This window comes from Leuresthes tenuis, unplaced genomic scaffold (genome assembly GCF_036924035.1).
Source record: "Leuresthes tenuis unplaced genomic scaffold, fLeuTen1.0.hap1 SCAF_8, whole genome shotgun sequence".
NCBI classification, from domain to species: Eukaryota; Metazoa; Chordata; class Actinopteri; order Atheriniformes; family Atherinopsidae; genus Leuresthes; species Leuresthes tenuis.
This window is the reverse complement of record NW_027325362.1, coordinates 11421058-11433943: the sequence shown is the minus strand read 5'-3', so window position 1 is coordinate 11433943 and position 12886 is coordinate 11421058. Positions and strand designations below refer to the sequence as shown.

The 12886-nt window shown below is 41.5% G+C and overlaps 1 protein-coding gene across 1 annotated transcript in view; it reads left to right on the top strand.

Moving 5' to 3' along the window:
- LOC140312940 (C-terminal-binding protein 2-like) overlaps window positions 1–12886 on the top strand; it is a 62942-nt gene that overhangs the window by 1070 nt on the left and 48986 nt on the right. The window lies entirely within an intron of this gene.

Sequence of the window (12886 nt, the reverse complement as noted above, 5' to 3'; positions counted from 1 at the left end):
TGGGCATTGTCACAACAGGCAGGGGAACTTGGTGTGGAGCCTGCCCGCAGAGAAAAGGCCTTTGTTAATGATGTGCAGGCCTTGTCCTGCACCCTTCCAGATCCCAGTGTTTGCATTTGAAATGCTACATTATTAAAACATTTAATCATCTCAAGTGGTCTGCTTTCAGTTTGAGATTAAGGAGTGTATATACCCCCCTTCAAATAATAAAATGTGCTGATTTTGAAACAGATACAGACATTGAGTTGTCCTTTTTCTCTCAACCTGTGCGCCTCTCCCTGTCCCTCCCCTCATCCACCTCAACTCCGCCGGGGTCGAACTTTCTTTCCTGTGTTCACGGCCCGCATGTGTTCAGATATATATATATATGGCCTGTCAAGGCAAAAGAATCAGAGGCAGCATTGCAACATACACAGCAGGTCTTATCAGGCCTTTTGATTTATTGCCGAGGAGGGAAATGCAAAATCAGGGCTTTAATATTTATGATATACACACAGCTTGTGCTTGGTGTTAGCTATCACAGTAGATTCTTGTGTGTGTTTGTCTGCCCGTGTTTGTATTGGAAATCGGGAGTCTCATTTGCCTCAACAGATATTCCCTAGAGGCTGGTGGAGTCAGCGTACTGTGATTATGAACATGATTTGTGCTTGTAGCGAGCACCGTCGTACATGGCTGATCTGCAGCGCGGCATGCTTGTGTAGGGACTCATTTGTGCCTCGCTCCTGTATTAAAGCATCCCGGGTAGCTTAGAGGTAAGCTTCAGAACAAGTGCCCCAAACCAGGAAGAGGTGGATGGATTTCATAATCAGCGTGCTGCCCCTCACTTTTGCCTGCTCGGCATTCGGTTTTGTGGACAGAGGATGCTGTCTTGATTTGGGGCCCATGGTCCCTTCTGTTGATAACTTTGTGAAAAAAAAAAAAAAAAAAACGGAAGAAAGAGAAGCATGGCAACAGGAGAAAAAAAAAAATCTGAATCATGCATTGGCTGCCTGTTTTGAAGTCACAGAAGCAATTACAATTGGTTAATCATATTCTCAGAGCCTAATACTCCATTTAACACAGTCATTTGGATGCTACTGAAATAGCTCTTGTGAACTCTTGTGAGAATTCCCATAATGGCCACGGCTTCTAAAAGTTCCCATAGGTTGGTTTGAGAGGATTGTATTGTCATGTGATTGTGCTATGCATTGTGCTGAGGAGGTAATGGGTGTGAAATTGAACTGTGCAGTCTGCGAGTGGCTGAAAATAAACGGCTTGATGTCACGCGGACATCAGTCTTTCATTGAGTGATTCTGAGCTATTGCTTTGCCTTGAGTTTTGCTTCGAAACACTGCCCACGAACAGTCACATATTTCCTAGAAATTCTGAATGTGCACCCTCCTGTTACCCGAATCTTTTGACATCTTAATACCCAGATGGCGCTTAGGCCTTCAATCTTGAAAACAAATAGCGCTGTGATGTCGTACACTTGCAAATTGAGGAATGCGTGCTTCAGAAGCAGCACAATGGTGAGCCGCGTTCGTTTCGCCTTTAAACAACTGTTGATAGTTTTGTCTCAAAGAACAGATTTTGTAAATAAATCCTAGTTTAATTAATGCACGCTCCTAAATGTTCGGCACCCGTTCCACGTCGCAACATGCTCTGTTGTGTCTCAGATGCTCCCGAGTATCTTTGTTTGCGATTATCAGGGATATTTTTTCTGAGAGTGAGTGTGTGCTGCGACACACGGCCGCAGCAGGTGTCTGATTCTTCCCGGTGATAAGACTTGTTTGCCCAGCGTGCTGGAAAAGAGACCGGGTGCTCGGATTCTCTGCGTTTGTGTACGGAGGTGCTTTCACTCTCGTCTGCCGCCGCCGATATGATATATACAGTCACGAGAAATAAATAGGTCCTCAGTTGTTTGCTGCAAAGTGCAGCCAAATCATTTTTCATCCTCTCCCGGCTGTTTTCGTCCTGCCACTTTGGCATCCTACGAGCTTGTTTGTAAGCTTTGCCAGTTCTAAATGATGAATTTATCTCGCGGTGGAGCTCCAGCAGCAGCCAGAGAACAAACAAGTTATTGCACTCTGCTGTATCTGAAAGGTTTTTAATTGAGACAATCAAACATAAAACTGCAGAATCATATCTGCGCACATTGTCAGATATTGCATATAAACTCTGAAATGATTTAATAGGCATGTTGCATATTTACTTTCATTGGATCGCCATTACTGTGTGTAAGCTCTGAGACTCCGGGCTCTTTAAAAGGAATCGTGCAGCTGGTGTAGCAAATGTTTGATTTTTCACTCCCATTTTTGCATCATGACAGTATGTTGATACTTTCATTTTTGATCTATCAGTTCCTTTTTTTTTTGTAGAAACTATTGAAAAATGAAGGGGGAAAGCAAAGTGAGCGTGGGCTCATTGTGTTGTGAGTGCATAAATAAGCATTTCTCTAAATGACTCATTATATGATTGTAGGAAAGCCCCTGGAAGCTGTGGGGTAACAGCTGAGGATGTTTGCTGTTCTCTATATTTATGATCATGGGAGTTTGCTCCCTCCACCTGGTGTGAAGCATCCCACTGTGGGTTCCTCTTTCTTAATGACTGTCTATTTCCCTTCATAGAAGTCCTAATTGCTCTCATCTGCATGCATGGACTCTTCCAGAGATGGATAGCGCGAGCAGGGGGAGGATAAGGTTGGATGAAGGGGGGGCAGTTTGGAGATCTAATTGTCTTTGCAACACGGAGAAGCATGTGTGTGCCAGCAGGAAAAAAGAAGGGTTGATCTTCTTGCACTAACCTCCTCTCCTTCACTTGGCATAGCTCGAGCTTGAAACACCTGCCATTAACTTTCATGCAAACCACAGAGGATTAGCGATGAATAGTGGCACCGTCTTCCAACTACACGGGTGCTCGTGTTTGTGACTGTGTGTCACTTTTGCAGGAACTCGCAGACACAAAGCACCATCTGCACACAGCAGGCCGTCCCGACTGCTTACTCCACTCGCCGGGGCAGAGAGGAAGCTTCCTCTGAGCGTTGTTATGAAACCGACTCTGATGCTGCTGTTTCACTGGCCGTTAATGCTGACGGCTAATAATGTCCTCCTGGATGGCTGTGCCTTGCTGGAGCCAAAGAGAAAAGACAGAGACTAATGAAGAGAGGCAGGAAGGGGAGAGAAGAGGAAGATGGAAACGGATAGAGGAGAGGATACCAGTGGGACGGTTGCAGCTCCGTCTCTCCGTTTGAGCTTGTGAAGTTCTCTGAAGATGATTACACACACACACACACGTGCATTGTGCTTTATTTCCTCTTTTTGTTGCTTAACTCATAGTTGCTCGCTCCAGTCTCAAGAGGGAGGTGGCATGAAGAGGAGTAGGAGGAGGGGGGGGGGCTTCCTTTGTGTCTCGGCAGAGACCCTATTCCAGTCCAGCTGACATAGACTTGTGTCAGGAGGATCCATCCTGCTGATGTTAGGCAAGCTGTAAACTGAAAGAGATGTCGAAAGTGCTGAAGTGGGCTCTGGACAGTGGCGAGAGGGCTCTTCTTGTCTGCCATTCTGCTGAGCACCACTTCACAGAGATAACTTTTTTTGCCCAAATTTACTGATGGAGAGAAATGGGTAAAAAAAAGAAAAAAAAGAGAGAGATGGAGTTGGGGATTTTGGAGTCACTCGTGGGCACACAAAGCTGTGGCCATTGTGGTTCAGTGACATTGACATTTGGCCATGATGGTGGGGGAGAAAAGAGTTAAAAGCGTCCTTTTTTTCAGCCGTCTCTTACCACACAAACTGTTTTGCCGCTGGCCATAATTTTCAAAGACAGCAGTCATTGAACCTTCCAGCCACATGAATATGCATGATAAGTCTGTTTTTCTTCTCTGCCCTCTGAGCTGTATTTCTTTTTTCCACCAAGAGACCTGTCTTGTTGTGTTTGATTGGCCCTGACATTTGAAAAGGTCCTTGAATAAAAAGAAAAAAAAAAGGAAGAAAGTTGTTTATGACAACTGAAGAACTCTCCTTGCAGCAGAGTAAAAATGGCATTTTGAAAGGGGCACAGCTCCTCCATATTTAAATGCTAATGGCACTGTGAATGTGTTTGTTAATAGGATGTTTCAATCTGGAGTAGTGCTGTATACACTTTTAGCGTGCATGCAAACTGTCTGAGTGCTACTTCTAATAGCGGTGGAAGATGCATCAGCTCATTTTATTAACTGATTATGTGGAGTCATTTTATTTCCCTTCTTCTGTAGTGGATCACAACATTTCTCCATTGTAGCAAGGAGATTATCTTTATTCATAAGTCCACAGAAAAGGCTCATACCTGTTACAAAAAGCCCTTTTTTGGAACTCTTTTTCTGAACATCATGCATCTGTGGTGTATCATCACGACAGTTATGATGCAGAACAGCTTGCTTTGCTGGTGCGGCTGCGTATAGCTCGCACTCGTCCTAAGACTGGGCCCCCTGGGGTTCTGGCTTGGCCGCTCTGTATTGAGGCAGCCGGTTCTTTGTATGTTAGTGCCATAGGTTTACCTAAGGGGTGTACTGCGAAAAAAGTTCAGCACAGCCAGGCTTAGTTAGCTCGACAAAAGCTAAATCTCCACTCAGAGACGACAGGTAGTACGACCATGATAAAGGTGTTTCTTTGCTAACTTAGACTTCCCTTTCAGAATCTGTGCGCACTCACATGACAAGTCTGTTTTTACTGTTTTTTCTACATAAAATACTCAATTTACTGCACTCCGTTTATAAGAAGAGCAAGTTGTATGAATGGTGAGGTGTGAAGAGTGCTTAGAAAATAATGACATAGAGAAAAAAACGCAGGTTCTGTTAATAAAAAAGATAGAGGACTCCTGGCAAAAAAATGTTGGTTTCTGAACACTGAACCCTAACACATCTCCAGTCAACTTTAAGACTATATGGGCAGACAGAGACTGCAGACAGAGGTGTAGCAGTGAAGGAGCAGGGATTACAGTGCAACAACAGGTAGCTTAATTCTGGACATGTTACTGAGAAGGAATATCTGTCGAAATGTTTGTCAGCTGATTTTTGTTTTATTGTATTTTCCTATTAACCTCTAACAATTCTCATTTATACAGCAGCAATGTCATTTCCCTTAGGGGATTGGAGATTTCAACGAGTTTTTCGGTCGACCTGATCATCGTTTAGGTTGTTTTATTAATACTCCCACAGCATGCTGGGAAGCAGCACACCTACAAGCAGCAGGAGCACACTTCCACTCCTCCACAGACTTCATTCTCAAGTGTTTCACTTAAGAAGCCGCAAAATGCTCCTGAAGAGGTTAGAGGGAGGTGTTCATGACCAATATATGATGACGTCTTTTTCACTTCTGAGTTACATTCGGTTTCTTTACTAAAACACTTCTTGGTGAGGGTTAGGAAACAATCATGGTTAATACTAATATATGTTCTTGAGTAAGCCTTCAAGGACGCCATTTCCATTAGAAATGATTACATTAGTTTGTGAACCTTAAAACTATGTGCTTTTGGCTCCTTTTGAAGGACACCAACTTTTGTTACGCACATTTTGGGGCCTGAGACTACCTTTCAGTAAATGCGGGCTGAGGTACGCCTCAGAACTTTGGTTTCAAGCCCAGCCCAGCACCTCGCCCTTTTGCTTCATAGTTGCTTGAAATTTTCGTGGGCTTTTGATGGCATCTTGCGACCTCTGTCACATGACAACAAATTCACGTGTAAGGCTGTGCATCTGCAGGGCTTACACGGAGATTTGTTTTTATGACTGTGGTGTGCCACATCACACGACTGCACGGGCGGTCAAAGAGCAACAAGTTGGCCAAATTCTTACTTCAACGTGCAGTTGCTCTCTCGGCCACTAGAGATTGAGTATAATAAACCCGAATTTGTCAGTCAAACAAGTGATCGACATCTGTCTCTTCGTTAGACATTTTGTCCTTTATTTGGACTCTCCACCTTTTGGCTCCTTTAGTAAATGAAGAATTGGCAAAGTTGAATAAAAGCCAAAGTGTTGGCTTGTAGTATTTACTTCAACCATCTTGACTCAAAGAATGGACCGTCTGGTGGCAGCTGCCATGAATTGAATTTGATATAAAATTATGGCTGTTGTTAATGCTGGTGTGATTGGGCTCTTAAGCCTATAGAATAAGTCAACTTTTAGTCTTTTAATGCTGTCAGCTTATCCCTCCGAAGAAACTGAAAACTGCTCACATACCACACTTTCATTCATCTAACAGCCTCTTTGCTTGCATAAATACTGGCACAAGTCCAAAAAGGAAAGATCTGGCAGATGTCCATGAAACCATTTGACTCCCAAACCACACTGTTAAGTGAGTAGCTGCACTTTTCCACGACTTAAATGAGTAGTGGACGTCAGCATGGTTGCTACTGCAGTATATCATCAGTAAAATAGACTCGCAAATGTTTACCCGTTGCACACAAAAGCAGCTATTTAACTGTTACTGGATTGTGAGCTACACCGGGATTGCCGTCATCCTGCTTCTCATCAATCATCTGTTGTGAAAGGCAGCATATTATCAACTAATTTCTTGCAGTTGCGGAAGTGTTGACAACGTGTCTGAGCTGAATGATGGCGTTTTATCACCGTTGCTATCTCTCCTATATTAGCCTGAGGCTAATTCTTTGATTCTCTGCTGCTGAGAAACTCGGTGGGATGGGTGGTTTTTCAACTCACCGGCTTGTTCACACAAAGAGGTGTTTGATTTTCACATATCTAGAGATTATAGACTCTTGATCCGGAACAAGAAGAATTTGGTGTGGGTTATCTTTGGCCCTCCTCCTCAGCCCACTGAGATGCTCTCCTGGGGACTCTAGGTGAGGTTGAGTATAGCTGCTGCTTGGGTTTCAAAGAAACTTTCAACTAATGGCCGAGACATAACCCTGTGATAGAAAACCCTACTTTGTTGTTCTCTGGGAAATGCACAGAGTAAAGAGTTTCAGATATTTGTTAATCCTAATGTTGTCGATATATCAAATTTTATTACATTTTCCAAACAATTTTTCTCTCCATGGTGATGGCGCCATGAGAAAAGTGTTTCATTTCGCTGCACACAGCAACACCTTAAGTGATGATGAACCTGAATTCTTTATTCTTAATTTCACATCCCCTCAGTCTCAAGGGAAGTTTACACTTCAGAAATACTTCAAATAGCTCAAAGAAACAGTTTGTTTCTCTCTCTTTTCTCCCCAGACTTGAACTTGACCCCTGACCATTCTCTGTTTACTAGTTTATCCTTCAATTTTCTGCACTGGTAAACTATTTTTTGCTTATTTTACTATGAATATCAGTCACATCTCTCTTAACTTATCTTTTTTTGTTTCCATGCGTTCAGTCACAGGTAGCTGAGGGGTGTGCTGGCTCTTCCCTGTTGACTGACTGTATTTCTTCAGTTTTGTTATGTATTAAATTCCAGTTTCTGTCCTTGGATCTTGTGTCAAGCCTTTCCGATAAATGTGCACCTCTAACAGCAGGCGAAAACAGTCAGACAAAGATAGACCAAAAACATACACACGCATGCATGCAGCCATTAATTAAGCATGCTGACTGAAAGTTTATTACCATAAACTTTTAGAAGTTAAATGAATAGAGACTAAACCTGCTGAGACAAAATTGTCACTGAAAATAAATCTTTTTCAGGTTGCTCCAAAACCACATGCTCTCTGTAGTTAGTGGTCATCACAGAAATGATAAAAGCCTCGTAAAGTCACTATCTCATGTCTCGCTCCCCATCTTCAAGCCTTTCATGCTGAACAGACTCCCTTCTCGCCTCCCTGGAGGCAGGATGCAGCCAGACACCCACCTTGGCCCCAGTTCCCAGTCAACACGTCTGTGTTTTTTGGTGTCTGTCTGTATAAATGTGTGTGTGTGGGCAGTAGCATTCAGCGGTGTTCTCACAGCCCAGCTGAGACTGACAGATGGAATCATTTCACACACAGACAGAAAAGCAGGATACAGGAAACCGGGGTGTGTTTAACAGTCCTGGTGCTGCTGTGATTGGTATTAATCTAGGTCAGTGGTGTTCAGCTCATGGCATGTCGGCCTCTGGGGCAAACTTGGCTTTTCCTTAACCCCGTTTACACCCTATTTACTCCAATTTATAGTCTAGATACCTTGCATGTAGTTTACCGTTGTAATTAATCTCACAACATTAGAGGTTCACAGTCTGCAGTTTCCGTGGTGAATTCAGATTTTGTTTTTTAAAGGGTCTGACCTGCTGATTCAGATTTCGTACTGATTCCATTTTTTTTCCCAACAAACTAAAATGCTACATTAAACGATCAAAACAACACAGAGCATTAATAAGTTTTAGATTTCCTCCAAAACTGCACCAGGCTATAGGCCTCTCTCTATCACTGGAAAGCCCCTAAAAATAAAGTGGTACAAAGTAGAAAAAATGTTGAAAAACTTTTGGAAATGAAAACAGTAATGAAACAAGACACCTTTAGATTGTTGTCAACGGATGTAGACCCAGTCCAATTACATGGACATTTACTGCTTGTCAACAAAATTCTGGCTGCTTGACAGTTTGAGAAACGACCATCCCGATAATTGGCTGATCAATGAATCAATCTCCACAAGACTTTACTGTGGACCGATCAACATATCACTGCTGTGAAATCAAAGTATCGTGGCACCTTGACCCTTAGCGTCAGTGCTGGTTGCAACAGTCTGAGGTTGAGGCTTTTTTGAGGATAGAGACATAATCAGTTTTTAGGTGTTTCATTTTTTATAAGGAACAAGCATGAGTGCACATCTCAAGCATGAATAAAATGATGGGACGGCGGGTTAAAAGCCCAGAGAGATCTCGGAAAAGGTGCCTGTGTCAGTCCCTGCTTCTAAGCGGGAGCGTGATTCCAAGCGCTGAATCTGCAGCTCCAAAAATGAAATAACAGTTTGTGTCAAGTTCAATTTTATTGTGCCAGGTTGGCAGAAATAGATAAATGTTTCAGGTCACCCACTTCATAAAGCAGAAGGGAAACTATTGTATCAATTTTCCAACAAATACGAGGACTCCTCCCTCCCCAGATGTGCTCCCAGGAATGGAAATATGACATTCATTGTTACGTAAACCGGTGCACTTTGTTCTTTTGAAGCCTTCATTATACTTAGGAATCTGCAAATATTCAAATATGAAATAGATAATGCAATGTTGACACTTCAAAGCCGTCTTCCCTTTGTGCATATTATGTAACATTTCATCAGAGGTATTTAATGTTGGAGGTTAGCTGCGCTTTAAAAGTAAGCCACTGTTTCAAAAAAGCTGAGGGTCATTATGTTAACTGCAAAATCGTTTAAATAATCATTTATTCCATTAAACAAATTCAACCCATGTCTATTACTTAGTTCACATGATTGAATTAGTCTAAAAAGCTTTAGTGCTGTGTAAAACACATCTAAAAATGATTTTTTCTTTTGTTTTGAAGTGTGTTATTCCAAGAGTTTGATTAATTACAGGCTCTTCACGTGAACAAAGGGATCAGGAAAGTCACCTTACAATGAGGATTACATTTCTGTATCATGACTTCCTTTCCCCTGAAATAGGGATTTGTAAATGAAAACAACTCTCATTATGAGCTCATCTCTGCAGTTCATTTGCAGTTTAATTGCTTTTTACAGTTGCTGCATATGCATCAGGTGCTCGGTGTTTAATTCATTCGAAGGGACAGATTACCGAGTTCACTGATTAAAATTGGCGAAAAAAACATATGTATTGTGATGGAATATAGGATTTAAAGTAATGTATTGATAAAAAGAGAATATGTTTTCCCAATAGTGTTGAAATCACAGTAACAGTAAAGCACATGGTTATCTGTCAGTGTTCTCATGTGACTGCCTTCATGAATCCTTACTTTGCTCTCAAGACCCAGAAGCAGTTGTTTTTAGAGTCTGTCCTCATTAGTCATGCTTGTTGTTTCCTTGATAGTCCTGAATTGACCTTCGGAAAGGGACACAGCCTTCTATTTTCCTCAATCGGCCTCTGGTTGAAGCGATTGGTCATGTTTCATCATTCCTTTCTTTCATTTCTTCCTTTTTTTCAGAGGAAGTGTTTAAAGGTCAATTTCCCTGATTAACAATTATTTCATCGCACTGTAATATAATTGCCTTCGTGTTGCTCATCTTTGTTCAGTCTGCAGGGTTTCTATCATGTTAAAGCTGGAGGATTTTACCATTTCACTCAGATATGTGTAAGAAATGGGAGTATAAGGTTAGATATTTTCAGTGTTATGGAACAGAATTGTTAAAGCTTGTGCGTGATGACAAAAATGCTTTTTCTCTGGCTTTGTGTTAACGATGTGTTATCTGAGAAATGGAAATGTGCTTAACAGCTGAGAAGGACAAGGTGAGATGGCAAAGACACCATCTGATAACGGTTTCCCACAGTCTGTTGACTACAATGCATCTCTGGCAAGATTTGTTTTGGTGCATCCTTTTGGTCGAGCTTGTAAACACATTCAAGGGAGATTTGACTGAAACCACACGCTGAAACAGCAGACATTCAGCACAACAAGAACAACAAGGAGGAACTCAGTCGAGCCAAATCAGTTTAGTGTCTTTATCCCTCTGTTAGCCCCGAAGGGAAAAGTCTTTACACCCTGAAACACCCTGAGCCATCTGCAGAGCCTCGACTCGAATGAAAAGCAACTCCCATCACCGTGCAAACTGGAAACGTCGATGTCAAATTCAGCTTTACTGGTTGTTGGAGGCGGACTGCAGTAATCAGTATTTATAGTTTAACTTGGACACAAAAGTGAGCACAAACTGTCCCCTGAAAGAAATGGATTTGTACTGTTTGGAGGAGGTCGTGTTGCTGTTCCCAGAGACTCTGCTTTTTTTAAAATCAGTTAAGATCTTGTCGCATATAGGTCATTTATGCCTACTCACCCAGGCCTGATAGTTCTAGACTTCTTTTGAAATAGTTACAAAACCTTAGAAAACTCTTGGACATTTCCTCCTATAACTCTTACGTTTGGCCCTCAGAGATAAAGTTAATCCTTTTAGTCACTTCTCACCCTCAATAGCTGGGTTGAAATTTGCACAGAATGTTTATAGAAGCCTTCCAAAAACTTATTCTACTGAAAAATGTAGCAAGAATTAGTAATCAGATTGAGAAAAAAAAAACAAAGCAAAAACGTATCTATCGGAACAGACTCTCTTCTTCTCTTCAGAAAAAAAAACCTGAAGTGGACATTGTTGTGTTGGATCAGTCTAACATTTTGGCTCCAGCTGCAGTAATGTCAGAAAAGCCGGAGCAGAGCAAGTGCAGGAGAAGGCGGAAGCATTCGTCAAGCTGAAGCTTATTTTTAGTCGTGGAAGCCACAGCCCAAAAAGTGAAAGTGTGAATTATTATGCTGAAAGAGAAAATCTGAGAGGGTAATAATGAACCAAATGAACCACATCTTAAATCATCTGGTGTAAATGAGGAGACTCGATCGGGACGCTTGTAAATAGAGGGCAAAAACTTCTGTTTATTTATTCAATTATTTGCAAAGTAAATGACTTTGTGCAGTGTTAAACAGATGATTCTATGTGAGAGTAGTTCATGGTTTAGGATGATTTCAAACCATGTAGATGGCATGTGGAGCTATTGAATGACTATAAGTTTAGGTAAAAAAAAAAAATATATATATATATATGTATATATATATATATATATGACCTCATTATATATAAATATAAATATATAAAGGCTTATTAAATGGTTTCTATGTTGTAAATATGGCCTCTTGCCTTGTTCTGCTCAGATTGTAAAGCTTTTTCAATTTGAGTAAGTGGGAACTATAGTCAACTGAAGAGAGATTGAGTAAACAGGAGAAATAAAACATAATTACCCGACTGTTTCACTGTGGTTGGTATAAACCAACACACTCACACCTCGGAGCTTGTCGGCCGACTTTATGTGAATGTTCTGTTGACGGAGCTTAAACGTGTTAGCCTGCGTGTTTGTGCTGTAATTCAAACAGAGACTCGGTAGAGTCGGTTTGGAGCTTCAGAGAGCACATTAAAGTATACAGTACTTCCAATCGATTATTGTAGTTAACCTTTTGAATTGTTTGTTTAAATCACCCATCTCATCTTTGATTCAGTTCTCAAACCCAATCAAGGACTTTATATCGACTTTGGACTCAGTTGGGGCTGGTCCAATTCTTTAGTCCCTTTATGACCAATCGACCAATACATTTTGGAGATTCAGTCAGATTCGCAGGAGGGTAAGACAGTTGGGTGCAGCCTCATGTTTGCTCGCTGCGTCATAAGTAGTCAGAACCTTTGGTTTATCCAGAATGAGCTTGAAGAATAGTGCCTGTGTATTCATGTGTAGCTTAACTCCGAGCATTGATCTTTGTCCCTCCCAGAAGCAGGCCTGAGATCACTGTCATTACGTTGAGTGTCAACAGGAAAGTAGAAGAGACAGATTTACTGTCACAATCAAAGCATCTTAGAAACAACCTTTCACACGTCAGTTTAAGTACTAGAGGTTTAGATGTGATTGCTTGTGCTTGTGTGTGTGTGTGTGTGTGTGTGTGTGCATATTTTAACATGAATTGTGTTGGTGCATTTACCTCTGTAAATATGTTTTCAGTATCTAGCCTTTTAGGTAAGAAATAAATTAATTCTGACAGTGGAGATTTTATGCGAGACTTTGTTTTAGTTCATTAGATGTAAGGAGCTGGAGAGAGGGGGAGGGGGCTCACAGAGCTTGGCAAACAGGCTACCGTGCACAGTAATGTCACCATTATACATTTCCTGGGTGACTTAAACGAATAGGCATTATAACAAAATTGTGCATTAGCTCAAGTCAGCAGTTAGTACTGCTGCAGTCTCATTTTATTTAGAGCTGGGAGGAGGAGGGGAGGAAGAAATGCTTCAGAAAAAAAGGCAGTGTGAAGGAAA